This window comes from Cygnus olor, chromosome 2 (genome assembly GCF_009769625.2).
Source record: "Cygnus olor isolate bCygOlo1 chromosome 2, bCygOlo1.pri.v2, whole genome shotgun sequence".
Taxonomy (NCBI): Eukaryota; Metazoa; Chordata; class Aves; order Anseriformes; family Anatidae; genus Cygnus; species Cygnus olor.
This window is the reverse complement of record NC_049170.1, coordinates 123,948,232-123,966,046: the sequence shown is the minus strand read 5'-3', so window position 1 is coordinate 123,966,046 and position 17,815 is coordinate 123,948,232. Positions and strand designations below refer to the sequence as shown.

At 38.7% G+C, this 17,815-nt stretch overlaps 1 long non-coding RNA gene across 2 annotated transcripts in view; it reads left to right on the top strand.

Annotated features, from left to right (window-relative positions):
- The window catches only part of LOC121064384, an 86,576-nt gene that overhangs the window by 18,564 nt on the left and 50,197 nt on the right, over nucleotides 1-17,815 (top strand). The window contains exons 2-3 of one of the 2 annotated variants that reach the window (XR_005816483.1): nucleotides 4,762-4,888; nucleotides 13,131-13,283. This is a non-coding gene — a long non-coding RNA (uncharacterized LOC121064384). Of the gene's footprint in view, nucleotides 1-4,761; nucleotides 4,898-13,130; nucleotides 13,284-17,815 lie in introns of both variants that reach the window. The other variant, XR_005816484.1, reaches the window with a different exon arrangement.

Below are 17,815 nucleotides of genomic sequence, written 5' to 3'. Positions count from 1 at the left end.
GTCCCAAACTGGGCTGCAGAGCTTGTAGAAAGACTTCTTCAAGACCATTTGAAGGACTTTTCCAGTAAAACTATGAAGTGCAGTGCTGTCCTTGTACAGGCTGCTCATGTTTCGCAAGTTCTGCAGTTTCATTACCTGCAAATAACCTCATTAGGTTTACAGCGTAATTCTAACATAGTAAGATTGAGATTTTGAACAAGCTTTCAGCTCAGAAAATACCTCATATATAGAAATATGAGAGTTACAGCAGCTAGACTGTCTCTGAGGGATTACCAAATATCTAATTTATGTCTCACGCATGGCAGTGCTTGAGTCATACTGCTTAGGGATGTTTTGCTGATACATATGTGTTATTTCAATATTTTTCCATCTTTTGCCATTTTGTGCCTGATGGGTCACCCTTTGTAGAGTTAAATATTCCCTGTTGCTGTAAAGGTTGATTTCAGTCTCACACGTAAAACTGGCTGTAGCTAAATTTACCTGATTTGTGCCACTTTGCCAAGACTTCACAGTCCTCTCTTGTTGCTTTTCAATATTCAGACAGATACTGTTAGCTCTTGGATTATTTCTTCCTGAAATGCAGTCTTACATCTTTAGTCTTACATCTCTAATTTCCATTGCTTCTACCAATTTGCAGACTGTAATCTAATTCCCATTGGAAGTTAAGCAACAAAGCATCCATACAGCACATGAGATCTTGCATCTGCCACGCTGTGTGTGGGAGGAGGGTAAGGACATGGCACAGGAAGGGTTGTGCAGCTACCTGCTCTGTGTCAGGCAGGGCAAGAGGTGGAAAACAGCATCACTGTCCCATTAGTCCCCATCCTGACATTTGGAATGTGTTTTACTGTCCTGCCATCGTCTCTGACATTAAGTGACAGCAAAACTGTGCAAAGAGTAGAAATGTCTTCATCCACTCAGGCAAGGATGTGCAAACAACACTGAAAAAAAAAAAAAAAAACCACTGTAAAAGCTGAGGCTGGTTGTTTCAGTCTTCTGAACTTCAGCTGAAACTCTCCACACCAAAAATCTGACAAACTGCACAAGTAGTTGGATGTATCCTAAACAGTTAATCAGTACATGCAGATTTTTTTTTTTATTCTTATTGAAAGTTACAAATAATTTAAATGCATTTTTACAATTACTGGTGAAGTTCCATTTTCCCACCATTTCTACCTCTTTTAGACATATGTGGTTCTGAATAGATTCAAACCTCTACAAGATTCCCTTGTATTTGTGTTTAAATGATGCCCACCTAGCATTATTTATGCAGTAAATTCCCTGCTTATTCTGCACAAATAAGACATGTCAAGAACAAACAGGCTCTGCATCAGTGATAAATGGCACTCTACAGGATCTAGGAACATGTATCATTGGGGTTTGTTGATTATTCAGGTGACATACGGTAGTGAGAGTGATTAACGCTGTACTGCTCAAATTCATCAGTGAATAAAAGCATTACATTACAGTGTTTCAGGCTGAAACAAGCTACTAAATCAGACTCTTGCAAGACAGCGAACATTTACTTTTCCTAAGTACTAAATAAACCTTGCATCTTTAGGTTAGAGGAAATTGGACAGATGAAGAAATTGTAACCAATGCTATCCCTGTAATTTTGAAAGGTGTTAGATTTTTAAAGAAGACTCCTAAAATTCACCAAGCTTTGTGTCTGATTGTGAGCATGAAGGCAGTGAAGCTATGTATAGCTTTGAGAAAACATTGTGAAAATTATATTTTTGAGAAGATTCTTTAACCGACTTTTGAAAGAAATTAGGATGTTGGAAGGCAGAAAGGTATGGAAAACCAATGCCTGTAGTTTTCCAAGTATATTTGGGAAAGGAAAAAATTGAACCTTATCAAGCACTAGAAATATGAAACCAGAAAAGTTGTGCAGTGTATGCATGAAAGGAATAGCTTACTCTTCCATTGTGGATTTTTCACTTCTACACTGGTGAAAAATCAACAAGAGCCTGCCTGGCTGAACTGGACTGATGAAGTTAGGCACCTCATTCACCATTTATTAACCCAAATTCCAGTTCCTTCAGCAGCCAATATGAAAGAGTCATCAGAGCATTGTTTTTTTTTCCTGCAGTTTACTGTGTACACTGAAAAACTACATTACAGCTCAGGGTAGGAAAGTGTCATGGATTTTTTGGAGAAATTTAAGGCCTATTACCATGTGAACAGTCCGATGTTAAAAATGGTCTTGCTATGTACTTTAGAAAGGCAGGAAATCTACTTTCCAGATTTAAAAGGCCTGTGCATAGGGTGCTTTGGGAGAGCTCAGGAGAGCAACTGTCACTTTCCTGACATTTTAAAGAAGGCACCTGAGACCATTCTAGGAAATTCTGAAATATATATGTTTTCTTCTCCCTAAGAAATGTGAGAATCTGACATATTTAACAGACATGCATATATACACTGCTAATGAAAAACTTCAGAACTAATAAAAATCTTTCTGAACTAGCTTTTCTGTGGCATGTGTGACATCTACTGAATGCAAGACGATGATATGAAAGTTTCATTGGCACACATTTGGGCTGACCTACATATAATCATTGTGCCTTCCTTACAGATGAAGCAACATCCTAAACAATTGACAACAAATCCTTTAAGTCACACCAGCTCATCAGCTGGTAGAAAGCGTGAGCAATAGCAGAAAACTGGCAAGCATATCTTACCTGGTTTTTCAAAGGGTGGAAAACTAGTTGCTTCCCAAAATTTAGTGGATATATAGTATATAGTTTTGTTTGTTTGTTTGTTTTCCTATCTCAGAACAACAAACTATTTAAAAAATACATAACTTACAAAGCCTATCTTGGCCCTGACTGAGCCAAGTAGCTAGGAAAATAAGGAATGCCTTCATTTCAATTCAAAAGATTGAAGGGAAATATAACAGCAGTCTTCAAGCTGTTACACAGCTGAGATTCATGCTGCAGAGTGAATAAATCTTTCTAATGAGAGGAATGGATAAGCGTGGGATGAGTGACACGTGGAAAACATGGTAGTTCCATCTCTGGAGGCTTTTAAGATGAGGTTAGCCACGTATCTCTTGGGAGTGGTTTTTAGTACAGCTGATCTTGCTTTACACATGCAGTGGGGCACAGCAGACACCTGAGCTCTGGTGTTCCTGCTCAGACAAATCTGTCTCCACGTTTATCCGGTGTGATTCAGAATCGCTGCCTGTGGTGCAGCAATGATGTATCAGGTCTTGCGAATTCAGGTCCAGTCCTGAGATGGTTTCCAGTACTGTAGGGCTCTACCAACAGTATTAGAAGTGTAAACATGGTTTATCAGGCACAGGGGAGGCCTGAACACAGGTTTCCCACATCCCAGGTGATTAGTCTAATCACCAGGATAGACAAATAGCTGCTTTCTCTGTGATGTATATAGTTATTTGCACAAAACTGCTCAATTAAGAATCACTACTCCATTATAACCAAGCAGTTAGGACACTAACTCAGGCAGATGAATTTCCTAAGTGTTGGGCCCTTTAACCATGATTTGTGCTGAACAGAAATCCTACCCTAAACACAAGTAGCCATCCTCATAAAGGGTGTTTTCATGCAAAAATTGAGAAAAGCATTGGCGTCAATGTCTTGAAAATTTCTCACAATTTTATTTCTTTGAAAAAGCCTGTGCCCCTTCTGTACATCTAATTTCAATCTTGATTATCTCCTACACATTTGCTACTGTTACATTTCCAGCTCTCCAGAAGGCAAGCTGGCGAGGTTCTCCCCTTCTGGTTAACAATGATCACTCCCCAACCTTCATGACATAGATTGTAACTCCACATTTGGGATGGAAAGAGCTGTGCTTCCCAATAGCTGCTTCTTACAGGGTAACAGAGTTTTAAATTAAATCTCTGCACCTAGATTTCATATATTAAATGAAAGAAAAGCTCCTATGAATCAAGCCCCCACTAAGAAAATAAGATGTTGGAGCCATTATCAGCCTTTCTGGTATCTTGTCAGGCTTGCAATTTCTTTAGCTTTGCCTTGGGGATTGCTTGGTTTTGATTTACAAGTACTCCTGTCCCTGTGCTTGTTTCTCTTCTTCTGGTCTCCCTGGTAGGTTACAGAGAGACTCTTTAGACCACTATTGGCAAAATAATGCATGCTAGGTCTCTTTTCCAAGGTCTGAAACTTGTCCCAATCCAGTGCTGGCATGTCTCTCTAACTTGCAAAAAAAATCTGCTCCTGTCGCTTTTCCTTAATTGGATATTATCCAGATTTCATCAGGCTCCTAGTTTTGCCCAAATTATGTTTGTCTGGTCCTGCCACCAGTAATCTGATCTACACCATCAGGTAATTTTGTCCACCTATGACTGTTAAAAGAGCCTGGGATCTGGTTCTGGCTCTGTTCCCATTGAAAATTTCCATTCAGTTCAATAGCAGCTGGATGAGACCATTTGTTTGCAAATCAAGGAAAGACTTTAAAGGGTGATATCTCTTCCTAAATACATTGGAGATATTTGGAAAAAAAATAATAATAATAAAAAAAAAATCTGCTGATTATTTTTGTGCTAGGATGGCTGAAATGTGAGCTAGATTAGGAGCAATCCAGTTAGCATTTTAAAAAAAGCCAAAAATTGCAGTCTAAATGCCAAAGATGCAACTTTAGCCCACTATTAATTAATGTACAAATGAGTTATGACATAACAAGTTACTGCTATAAATAGCCTGTACAAAAAAGAGTGTCAATGCATAAATGTTGCAAACCATTTTTAGGGTGGCTAACTGCACACACTTTTGTCTGCAGGAGCATCAGACAAGGCAACAAAGGCTGGTCAGAGTGCCAGAGGGCTGGTGTCCCAGCAGCAGGCTGCATGGGTGCTGAGGGATGCTGAATGTGCAGCCAGAGCAAGGCTCGCCACCGTGGCTAAAAGGTAACACAGGTAACAGAGACACAACAGTGCCTTTCTTTTAACTGCTCTAGGATGTAGGTAGGAACAAATTACTTTCTGTTGCTGAGCATAAAAGTTTTCAAGGCACTTTTTTCTTTTTTTTTTTTTTTTCCTCCCTCCATGACAGACTAAAGAACTCATTGGTGCTGTAATGAAAGGCAGACTGCGTTCCCTGTCATGTCAAGAACGCTGCATCGGGAAAGTCGACATGATTTCATGGCTAATGATTCACTCGCTAATATCAATGTGGGCTGCAGTGAGGATAACCAAGTTGAGCTGTCTTAGATCAAATGATTCAATTAGGCCAGCTGTCCCTATTTGTCATGGCTCAACTCGCTTTCAAATTACCTTTCCAAAGTGTGTACGTGCCTTAGCATAGAACTTAACAGCTCGACTGTTTTACAAAACAGGGATATTTAGGCATGATGATAAGGGGAAAGAAAGACATCTCTTTTCATCTGCAATGAATATTTTCCTTAGCAGCTACAGTATGTATTTGCCAGGGTAAACTTTAAACATCACAGTCAAATGTGAATCACTCGACTCTCTTGACAACGCTCTCTTTTGGATTTCTAGACTGTCTTTGGGCAGATTAATGAAAAAGAAAAGAAAACCTAATGGGGTGTGCATGTGCACAAGGGCAACTGATACAAAAAGGAGCAAAGGGTTCACAGAAACCAATAAATAAGTGCATAGTCCCTCAGACGGATCCTATGGACATAAACAAAGCCAAAGTCAATAATGGCGAACGATCAATCATACGATGTCAAGTTAAGAGCTGTTCTGCAGTGCGTTGGTTATCTCGGTTAACCTACTGATTCGCTGACATGTTCTCTGTGGGAGAAGCAGCCTGCTGTCCCTGGGCAGCAGCCCTCGATGCCACAGTGGTGAGCGCTTTGCAGGGACAAACTGGAGCTGATGGTTGGCAGTATCAGTGTGCAGAGCCGGGGCTGAATAGGCGTGGAAATTGAATTACCCTTGGTGGTGGTCCCTGCAGTGTAGGACAAGGAAGCTTTTCCTGCTGAGGCTGATGCAGAAAGGAAGCAGCGGCTGTGCTTGCAGAGCTTTCACCTAAAGGCATCAATTCCCTCCTTAGCACTGCCGAGGTGGTAAATGGGTGGAAGAACCACCTGGATGTACCTGAAACAGATGAAAGTTATTACAAACATACTATCACAGCTGTTAATAAAGTATCACATATTTCCTGTAGTTGGATTTGGCTGATAATTTGGGCCTTCTCACTTTAAATATTTTAATAAGATTCCAGTGGTGTCTGAAAATTTTCCCCTGCTGTCTCTATAGCTTGTTTTGCACTATATATATTTATTTTGCCTAAGCTCTCTCTGGCAATCATACCAAGTTGGAAAATAGCAATAGTATTTACTAGAAAAATAAGACAGTTTTTCCCTGCTCTGCACTGAATGTCTTGTAACTGTTAAATAGCTTGTAATGCTATTGAACAAAATATACTATTGGTTTGGAAAAATTCTATAATAGCAAAGTATTTTCCATTTATCTAAGAGGAACAGTTAAAACTGGAGCAGGCTGAACTTTGGTTCCGAAAATTGTGTGAAGTCCTGTCTTTTTATCATCCACATCTGTAACTGAAAATAGAAACATCAAGTTAAAAAGTGTTATTGAAATACTACAAATCAGAACATTCTGAGCAGTTCTGTTTGGAATTTGTTCATTTTCCGATGGGTTATGCTGATAAGTAGTGCTCTGTGGAGTCCTTTGAACTGATTGGTAGGAAATACTAGGCATGCAAAGAATATGCTAATTCGATGCTATTAAGCAGAGATACAATAAATTCTCATTTGAGTTGTACAGCCCAGAACAGCTCTCTGGGTCCTTTTGTTCAGAGCCACAGTTAGGGTTATGGACTGCTGAGGTTTCTGTCCTGGTGCAGAGTTAGGAGTAAGTGAAGCAGTGAAGTCTCTGAGTCTTCAGCACTGGTCCTTGAAGATGCTTGTGGCAATTAAGATGTATATATCTAAAACTTTTTTATACAGTTCCAGAGTTTTCCTTTTTTTTTTTTCTCTTTTTTTTTCTTTTTTTTCTTTTTTTTTCCCCTTAATTTCTTTCTTTTTATTTATTTTTTCCCAAAAGCCTGAGGAAATGCCGGCTTCAAACCAGTATGACTCAGCAGGGTTATGAGAGAGTAGGCGGAGCACTACTCTCTCCTGCCTGCACTAGCATAGATGTGCTGCTAGTTTGTATTCAAACCCAAATAGTTCGCTGGTGCAGTCTCGCAAATTTTCTCTTCCTCATTCCTGTTCATTTATTTCAGTGGGAAGGCGGAATCAACACAGATTGTCCTCTGGAATCAAGGGAACTTCAGACTTTTTAAGTCACAGACTTAAAGCAATCAGCAACATTTTTCAAGGACAGCATGTGAGACTAAACTGAATTTGCCTGGGCTGCGATTTCCACACAGTAATAATGTATGGGTGGCTACTTTCATTCTCTGCCTCCTCTCTCCCATTTCTAGTTCTGCTCAACGATAATATAATGATCAGTACAATGTATTTGTCCTCTCTTTATTTTGAGGAAAACTTGCCACCAGGATACCACCGTCGACTTACATGTCGAAGAAACACATAGGAGCTCTGCTCCTCAGACCCTCCTGGTGCTCAGCAAAAAAAGAAAACCTTTCCTCAGACAAAGCATACCATGTGCGTGAGATATACCCCGAGATAATTGTCCTGCAGTTTCAGAATGGCTTGTAAAGTTCATGGCACAAAGGGTCTACAATGCCTAAACTGGCCTTCTGCTCCTGTAAAATATATGCATCTAAGTGTGTAAAAGTTACAAATCTACTTATGCAGCCTGGCCCATACATAGCCAGTACTAAAGAGAGTCCAATATACAACAATGCTATATTAGTTGAATGCAAAATATTAACTCACAAGAAGTAGAATGTAGTTTGCCTGCTGTCTAAATTAATAAACACAGGTAAACAGATTTACCAGCCTTATGCCTGGTATTTATATTTGTTAATTAATTCAGTTAATCAAAAACATGATGTGTTTTGCAGTTAGCAGTCTCTGGCTTTGACTGCAAGCGACATAGCTATGGGTGGGAAGGCTGTGGAGCTGAAGAAAATGAAAGATTGGGTGTGGGCTCTAGTGGGACACTTTTTCAAAGGGGAGAATAACCTGTATGAGTACAGTCAGGAAATGTGTCCTGACCAAACCGTCGTGTTTTTTGTTTTTTTTTTTTTTCTTTTTTCTGTTTGCTAGGTTTTCAGCTTTCTTATTCCTGATATATAAATCTTAGCAATGAGGTAGAATCTAAAGAAAATGACACCTTCCTTCCCGAGAATTTAAAATGCAAAGACTGCAAAATAGATTTGGGACTATGTTAACAAATTTCCTTGGGCTTTGCCTTGAAAAATACCATTCAGGGCTTATATTTCATCCTCCCTCCATTTTTCTTTTTCATTTTAAATATCACTTTGGGTTGGGAGTGTGTGTGTGGAGGAGGAGGGAAAGGGGCATTTCTAGACTACAGACTCTGCTCACTTGGAATAATGTTTGTTTGCATGAGTAAACCAGCTAAAGTGGCTATCACTGAAGTCATAACTGGGAGATGAAACCAGTTGGGACTATTCCCATGTGAAGTGAGTCAGGTTGCTGAATCAGGACCATATGTGAATTTTGCTGTGTCCCAAAGGTATTTTTTGCATCACTTTAGAAAAACTGTACATCTAGAGCACCAGGCAACAAAAGCCTGGGAATCTGAAGTTCAGGGGGACATAATATCCTTTTGGCTTTTCCCTCTCACCTTTCTCTCAATTTGCCTTCCTGCACTGTGGCTACAAATAGTGATTTTTTTAAATTCTAGGCTTTTAGCAGTTTGATATTTTTGTTCTACTTTTGCCCAAATATATGGTACTTGTAATTTTTATTTTATTCTTTTTGAATCTAAGCATCCTACTTTGTGCCTAGTTTTATCATAAAGACAGCAAAGAATTACCAGGTGTTAATTGTGTTCATTGTGCAGTATGTATTTTATCTTCTTCTACAACAAAACCAAACTGGAGGGTGTAAAAAAAGAAAAAATATGAGAACTGTAAAGACATTAAACGTGTAAAAAGGACCAACTAATGTGTGTCAGCTCAGCCAGATGCCCAAGGCTAAATCTCTTGATGTGAGATGGTGATTCAGCTGTCAAGGTGCCTGAGTAGACTTGTGGTCATCATAATGATTGGCTATGGATTTTTTATTTTTTATTTTTTTTATTATTTTTAGAAAGGCAATAAACAGGAAGGGTCAAAGTTATTCAAATGAACCAACAGCCCATTTTGGTGAAAATATAGCAGGGCTCGTTAACTCAATTCACATCTTTTGTGTCAGTTTTCTAACATACCATACATCTGGAAAAATGCCGTGATTTGTAAAAGACATAATGTGCCTCTTTCCCCAAAGGTTTTGTTTACTGTATGTAGTAAAATAGGATACAGTTTTCCAAGGAGATGGAATCTGATAATTTGTTTAGATATAATATGAAAGTATCAGTCTGTGAAATGAACAACATAAAAAGTAAGCAAATGCTTGAGATGTGTCAGCTAACAAAATGGCAAGTTCCAAAGTGTGCATTCAAGTGAAAATAAAAGTCTTCAGCAATATATATATATATTACTTAAAATCAGTCTCTCCAGAGGGTGTCTAATATTTTGATGTTGATTGACATTACTGAGGTTGCATTTTACTGTGACAGAGACCTTCCTACTCTAGGCAAAACTTATCTCCAGTCAGCTGAAAATCTAAATAATGAACATATAACTCAGGTTTTCAGGTATCACAAAGTATCAACCCTTCATAAGAACAAGCACACCAAATCAGACCAAAGGTTTCCATCTAGCTTGACGTGTTGTTGATGTTGTTGGCTAGTACTGAAAGTCTGGGTAAACCATGTAGAATTGTCTTAATCTGGAATAGAGGTTACATCATATTCAACTCTTGGTTTTAGCCTCAATACATTTTCCTTCATAATTCTTTGTTGCAGTTCAGATTAGCAGTCTTTAGTTTTGGAATATATAGCATGTGTGTCAGAAGTTTGTGATTCAACCCCCACTCTTTCCCTTTAGCTTGTGCAGGTGCTCTCAGACATTAAAAGCAACTGTTTGTTGGAGTATGCTTTTGCAAACTGTCAGGAAACAAATGACATTTGTGAAAAGCAGGTTTTACTTTTCTCCTCACAAATTGGAGACAAATATGTTTAAGAAGCGGTCCAGCTAAATATATATGATTTATGCCTTATCTATGTCAAGACCTTACACTGGCCCCCATTGCAATTGGCTTTCTTGGTGTACTTTTGCCTCCATACCCAATCTGATTTTAAGCCAAACAAATTAGGTGCTTTATTCTTTGTAATTAATCCTCGTTGGAACAAATGGTTTCACCTGACAGTGAGCTGCTTTGCTCTATAGTCATACAGGCCCATTTCAAGGTTCTCCGAATGGCACCCCACCCGTAACTGCTATCCTTCTGAGTGAAGCCAGCCTTGGCAGATGGCATTCGTATGGCTCAGCTTTAGGCTCCTTGTATAATACAGAGATTAGGAGCTAGCTTCTCTAGGTTCACTATAAATTCAGCCTCCAGAAGGTGATTTAAGGTTAACTTAGACTAACATACATACCCAGGTTGCTATTTGCAATGAGACAGTGTGAATACCTCCACTACAGCCTCAAGTCATATTACTGGGTGCCCTACAAAAACGTAGAGACGCATCTTTCCCCTCATTGATCTCAAATGACTGCTGCTTGTATTCATGAGAATTATGAGCAGAGCTTTCATAGTTTGTCATGTAGATGGCTTGACAAGAGCTGAAAACCAGTGTGAGTAAAATAAATGAGCTTTGGTGCCGAGTTAGGAAAGCTCCTGAGATTTCTCTCAGATGCTGGACTTGCACTAAGGTCACTGAGATGGTTCTTTCATCGGAGACTAGAGCGGTGAGAAGCTGATCTGAGTGTGGCTATAATGACTAACAAATGACTAACTGGAGAAGCAAAATGGACACAGTTTAGTTTCATTAAATTGGTACAACCAGTGTAAATAGGTTACATCAGTGTAAATTCCTCGTGCATATGCAGCTTGGAATTGAAAAACCACCTGAAGAAAGCAGCAGGATAATTGAATATCAATTTACTGTATCAGAAAGCTTTGATATAGCTAGAGTAAACTGTTTAACCGTTAAAAAAAAATAAAATTGGGTAGTGTAGAAGGTAAAAAAAAGAACAGATTTTGCTTGCAAAAGGTGCAAGTAGGCTATTTGCCGAAGGCCTAAACCATTCACTGAGTGTTCAGCTGCATTTTAACTCTAGCTCTCAAGAGCTCAAGGCAGCCCAAGCAGTGAATGCTGTGACTGCAAGGGGTTAACAGACAATTTATGTAAAGTCTTAGTATTCTGCAAAACGAAATGTGCATGTGAAATGGAAAAAAAAAAAAAAAAGGAAAAGATTATATTTGTCAGCTGTGCTACCATATGTTGCTCTGGCGGAAGCACAGCAAAATGGTGACAATTTCTATTTTATTGAATGAGGATTTGTGTTGATTTCCATTATTTGAGAGCTTCTCTGGACAAACAGAGGTATCTTCATTATCACATAAAACTGTGCTCACCAGTAACCTAGCATATCCATGGCTACAGGGTGACCTGGGATCTCGGTCTCCTTGAAAATAAAATATCAGAGAATCAGCTCAATCCATCTGCATATTTTAATGGATTTAGCCCTTGGAGGGCATGGGGGAATAGTCTTGTGAAAAGATAAGTGGCAGATACAGGAAATACAGACAAATTTGAAGCTCTTTAAAATCTGAGGAGAACTTATCTCATCAGCATGATTAAAACAAGTGTGTGTAAAGGCTTTGGTGGTTGCTGACTACTCTCAGCCATCTGGTCATGCTGGGAGGCAAGGCTTCATGGTTTGGGCACAGAGCTGCACAAACATAACTAAATTTCTCTTGGACATAGGCTGATATGTTTGCTTGGCTCCACTGTGTCATGTGGGCTTACTTGTTAAGGTTTTGCAGAGTAAGGGGTATCTGTGCCATTCCTTTTTTCATGTTATAGAGATGTCCTAGAAGATGTTATTTGTTATTCTAGGATCACAGCATTCTCTCAAGATTTTTCTCAGCATGCCAGGACCTCAAGGTGTGAGTTGCAGCGAGCTGGGTGCTAAGTGTTGCTGAGCATCAGGGGCTCTCCTTGACTCCATGTGCTCTGCGGGTGCAGTGTCTCTGCTGGCCATATGTCAAATGCAAGGCATGACAAAATAGTTCCATGGGGCACTAGAAATGATGGTCATTTACCTTCAGGACAGCAAAAGTTAAGATTTTGTTGTCTCTCCTGCTTAATGTTACTAAGCACCCCTTGAGTGTCTCTCCTTCCAGTGACCACAAAGCTTTTTTAAGCTCTCCGTATCAACCCTGCCTCTGAAGTGGCACCATCATTTACTGGCTAATGACACCACTGGGAATTACAGTACATATATTTTGCCTCGGCAAAGACATCAAGCTGGTTTCAGCTACCTGAACACCCATCCCAGGAAGGTGGAGGAGTGCCTTACTGCCCTAGCATGAGATGCACCACCACGAACAGCCCAGTTGTGTCTGTGTGGTGCTGCACCTAACCTTTAATCCTTGTTAAAAACACAGCTAGGCAATACGCAGGCAAGGATTGCTTTTGTTTCACCAGTTTTGGCTTTCCAGAGCAGCAACCAAGCCCTGAGTGTCTCATCCCCACTTTAGTGTGCTGTGTTATGTGGCCCAGGCTCGAGAGGCCCAAGCAGGAATGGCTGGGTTGTGTCCTCTGGGTGATGGCGTGCAACATACTTGGAGAGAAGTGCATGTTTTTTTCCACAGGTAAGGTTAGCAGCACATGGTTCTTGGTCAGGCTGCAAAGTAAAGTGTAGACGTGAGGGTTTCTTTCCTCGAATATCACCTGGGGGAATTAAACAGTTCAAATCATCTTGATTTTCTTACATGCCCAAGCAGAAAAGGGATTTGGATGCATAACCTGAGCATTCACTGCCTTAACGGGTGGGTAGGTAGGTAGGACAAATATTTGCTAGATAGGGACGGTTATTTGCTAACAGATATGTTAATAGACCATTTGATAGGGAGGGGTAAATTTCTGTTTCAATTTCAGGCCATTCCATCTCTTAAAAGGAAATAAAATCCATTGATTTGCTACCCTCTCCCCTTCCGTTTTGCAACAGACAGATTTTGGACTGCAGATCCTTTCTGTGATTCCAGACACCAAATCAACACAGCTGCATGACACCAGGGTGAGCTGTGAAGCTGCTGAAGAACCATGTTTTGGAAGAAGCAGAAAAGTAAAATCTTGATTCCTTGCAGTAACTTGTATGGAGGTGTGCTTGCTTGAGTATTGCTGCATATCATCTGATTAAGGCCATTTAAGCTGCTTTGCAATTTTTATGGTTATAGCATGCTTTTTTAACCTATGGTGGTTGCTGTTTCTAAGGCCTTTCTGCCTTGCGCACTTATGGCATTTTTAGTGAGTGATATTTCTCTTTTTGACAGTGGTTGAGAAGCCAGTGACCGTGATTTGCTTTTAGCTCGCTTGGGCCAAAAGGTGGCACATGCACAGTGTTCGCCACCGCAGTAAAGAAGTTCTTGTGTCTTAACTTTGCAACTCTCTTTTGGTTTTATGCACTAAATCATCTATGCTGTGCAGTGAGTTAACTACCTTGCACTGAGCAATCATGGAGCAAGCTTGCATAGGTTAAGCTTTTTTCCCCCTAAATCCTGTTATTTAATTCTGTGGGCAATATATAGTGTTTTAATAAAGTGATCATGCTTCATTGAAAAAATAATAAAATTATTTTTCATTCCAGCAGAAGGCACACCTTGCTACTTGTCCTTTTAATTGCCTTTCTGAGGACACATTTAATTTATGCTGTTTCTTTTTAGTATTTTGAGCTTGGAAGAGAATAAACGAGGACATTGCTATCGCTTACTATCACTATCACTTGCTGGTAAAGAGAATAATATTTTTTCATTGTTTCTGTCCTATTTTTTTTTTCAGTCTTGGTATTTGCTTTCTGAGTGCTGTTGTACATAAAAAAAAAAAAGTTCAAAGTAATAAATTCACACTATGCTTAAGTTTTGGAAAAAAAGTAGCTTTCCTGAAATGGAAACATAAACTAATAAAATTTAGTAGTTGGCACTACTCATAACTATTTCTCAGACAATAGTTTACAGGACCTCTTAAAGAGTTGAAAAGCTGGCTTTCCTTTTAATCATACTCTTTGATCTTAAAGTGAAACCTGGACAAATAACTTGTCTTTTACCGAACTAACTGAGCTGATCTGTAAGTAAAATAACCTCCTAAGCTACATACGTTAGCTAGAATATTTTCGGTGTCTAGGTTTTCATTAAGGAAGGTAATATATGACGGATGTCATCTTCAGTATGTGTCTCTGTACAGGTCTCTCCATACATCACTGTGCATGCGCTATTGATTGCAAGTCTATGTCATGACTGCTGTCTATAAAACAGAATAAATTAATCATTTATTGAAGATACATGTTTTACTGCAATTTGACTGTCATTTACATACAGTTCTCCTTTTAAATGTAAACATATTAAAACTTAAACTTGAAACTATGACAGCATATGTTTAGACATAACTTCCAATAATCTATTTAAATAACTCAGTATGAGTAAAACTTGAGCAACACATCTTTAAAGTAAGTCAGACTGCTAAACTGGGAGAAATCATTAGTTTCGTCTGAAAATAAAGTGGAAAAAAATCCTGAAATATTTTCTAACTACAAATCATCAATCCTGTTTATAATAAATCAGTTATTTTGAAATGTAAAATAGTATTGATATTTTATGCACCTTATTTAAAAGAAATCAATTTAACTACTATAAATCTGCAATGTTAATTTTCTGCATTGTTAACTGAATTTTGATATCCACCCAAAAACAGTCTGGCACGAATGTGAATAAAGACACAATCTAGTGAATAGGAAAGGTGGTTTAACATAGTGTTTCATAATAGAATAAAAACAAAGACAATATAAGTACAATAAGCCATATAATTGCTTTCACCACTATGTTGTTCTCAAGAGGAATTCCAAATTTATTGTAAAAGTGACTTTATAGCATATTTATTTTCAGCTAATGGCTGCCAAAAGGTGAGTCAAAATTTTCAAAAGGAAAAAAAATAAAATTGAAAGAGGCAGCTCCCACTGGAGTTTCCTTATTGTGTTTGGAGTGAAGTTCCTGAGTGTCACCATGTTTGTGCTATGAGCAAAAACTTTGAAACTTGTGATGGAAGTATCTCATCTCCTGTTAGAATGTCATCCCCATGTTCATGCCCTTGAGAGAAGATTTTGCTGTTCCCATATCTGTTGTTAGCTGGTTGGACAGAGTTCTGTACACAGGTATGGAGACTGACCCTTCTTATTATTCATTTGTCAGCCTCTCTGAAAGCACATCATGGAATTTGCTTCAGATTTTTTTTGGGGGGGAAGTTTGCCTAGAAGCTTCAAAAATAATAAAAAAAATCCTCACAAATTTAAATAATGCTATTAACATTGCAAAGTAGAATTTCAAATGTCAAAATTGAAGTTGTTTCTGGCAAGCTGTGGCACCTTCAAAGGCGTGCATTAATATGCCATCTTTTATTATATGAATCACTTTCTTCCCTTGGGTTTCATCTCATGCCCGGGTCAGATCTACTTTTTGTCCTGTGGCAAGATTCACTGTGTAAGTGGAGTGGTTTGTAAGTAGTATGATGGTATTTGGCTTAGTCAAATGTAGAGAAATCTTGAGAAGAGTTATGAGAAAAATGATTACCAACTGATAGAACTGTGTTGATAAATGTAAAGTCATACACACTGCAAAGAATAGTAAAAACTACATATTTGAATATCCACACTCAAATTGTAACAGATTAATGAAAATTCCGCTTTAATATCTGTTATTGACATACTACTATAGTGGAAGAAAATGGAGGTGCTTATAAGTAATTTTAAGAGAAAAAAAGGGGAAAACATTGTAAAACTACATATAAATATATATCACTTGATGCATCTTACTGTAAAAGGTAATAGATAAGCCTTATTACAAAAAAGATCTAAGAGATGAATATAAGGTCTTGGGAAAAATGAGGAAAATGTTGAGGTGCACATCAAACTTCTATCTGATGAAATGAGGGATGCCTGGGTTTGCTCAGAGAGCGTGAATGGAAGAATCATAGAATGGTTTGGGTTGGAAGGTGCCTTAAAGATCACCTAGTTCAACCCCCCTGCCATGGGCATGGACACCTCTCACCAGACCAGGTTGCTCAAAGCCCCATCCAGCCTGGCCTTGAACAATTCCAGGGATGGGACTTCCACATTATTAAGAAAATACATTAGATATATGTGAGTCAGGAATGATTGAGAGAAGGTGATCCATATATTCACATTTTCCTTTCTTCAAAATAGCAAAAAAAATTTAGCAAATTTAAAAGTGATACATTTACATGTGACATGAGGGAATTCTCTGCCTCACTCACAGCTGATCTACATGCAAGATATTACATGCAAGTAAGTGTAAGAATTTAAGATTTTGGATGAATCATGTTTATAGATATGAAGAGTCATAGTTATATTAAGGATGTAAGCACCTTTTTGAGAGAGAGAAAACTCTCATGTTTTATGACATGAATCAGCCCTAGCTCCAAATTTAATGGACTTTAAAAATCAACTTCCTTGAAATATTACATTCCTATCCTGTTCACTGTAGAGTGCTCTGCTCACTTCCTGAAACTCTTTCAGAGTCCTTTTTATGACGGCCTCCTTGGCTGAGATATTGGACGTGTCCAGTCCAGACCTGGGTCCTATTCCAGTCTTCTTGCAGAATCACATATAGAAAGGGGATTCAAGCATAGGAACTGAGTCCAGATATGTCATAGCAAAGGCCGCCTAAGTCTAGAGAATCATTAACTGATTCCTATCCAAGCACTCACCTGTAATTTTATTTTGTGATTTCGAGATGGTATTTACCAAACTTAAGAATCGATGTAGAATAAAGCTATGGGTTTTCGGGATAGTGTTTGAGTGGTGCACATAGTTTATCATTTTTAAAGTATTTTGTACTAGAGTCAAATCTCTGTAAGGGTTTTCTACTCTTGAACAAAAGAAAGCCAATATTAAATGATCCTTCCAACTTTGCTTTGTACGTGTAGAAACAGCACAGATTTGGTACAGTTTACTTTCTGCAATGTTAATGTTGCTCTAATTGGGGACCAACTAACCTGAGGAGATGTCCATATGGCATCTCTATGGAAACTCAGGATGGCAGATTCAATGCATCATTGTATCTGATAGCCCAAGCCTTGTAACATTTATTTAGTATCAGGAATCCAGCCTAAGAGGTTGGTTGAATGCTGTAACTCACTGAGTTGAAACGAGTATGGATAATCTACATGGGACAGCAGAATAGTTGAAACACAGGGCTGAAAGATGCCTGAAGAGACCAGCTAGCACAACTGGTTGCTCTGACAGAGGACCCAGTATAGCTTAGGAAGCTCATATGTATTGCACGCATATCTAAAGATGAGACAGCTTCACCTGTATATCTACAGATGAGACAGCTTTATTTGTAATGCTGCATTTGGCTCCCGCACTAGCCAAAATGATAAGTGGGCACTGTGGGGCTGCTAAGACGACTGAGAGGAGAAATTAGTAGACAAGCTTGCTGGAAACCCTCTAAAGCCTGGAAAAACACTAAAAGAATACCTTCAGGAATATGTTAATCTCTGGAGAAAGCTATGGCTGAGGCCACTTAAATCACCAGTTTAGATAAGGATAAGTAGGCATTTTTGCTGAAGTTATTTTGGGAAGATTTTCCTTGTATGTATGAAATGTCTTTCCTTCTGTTATAA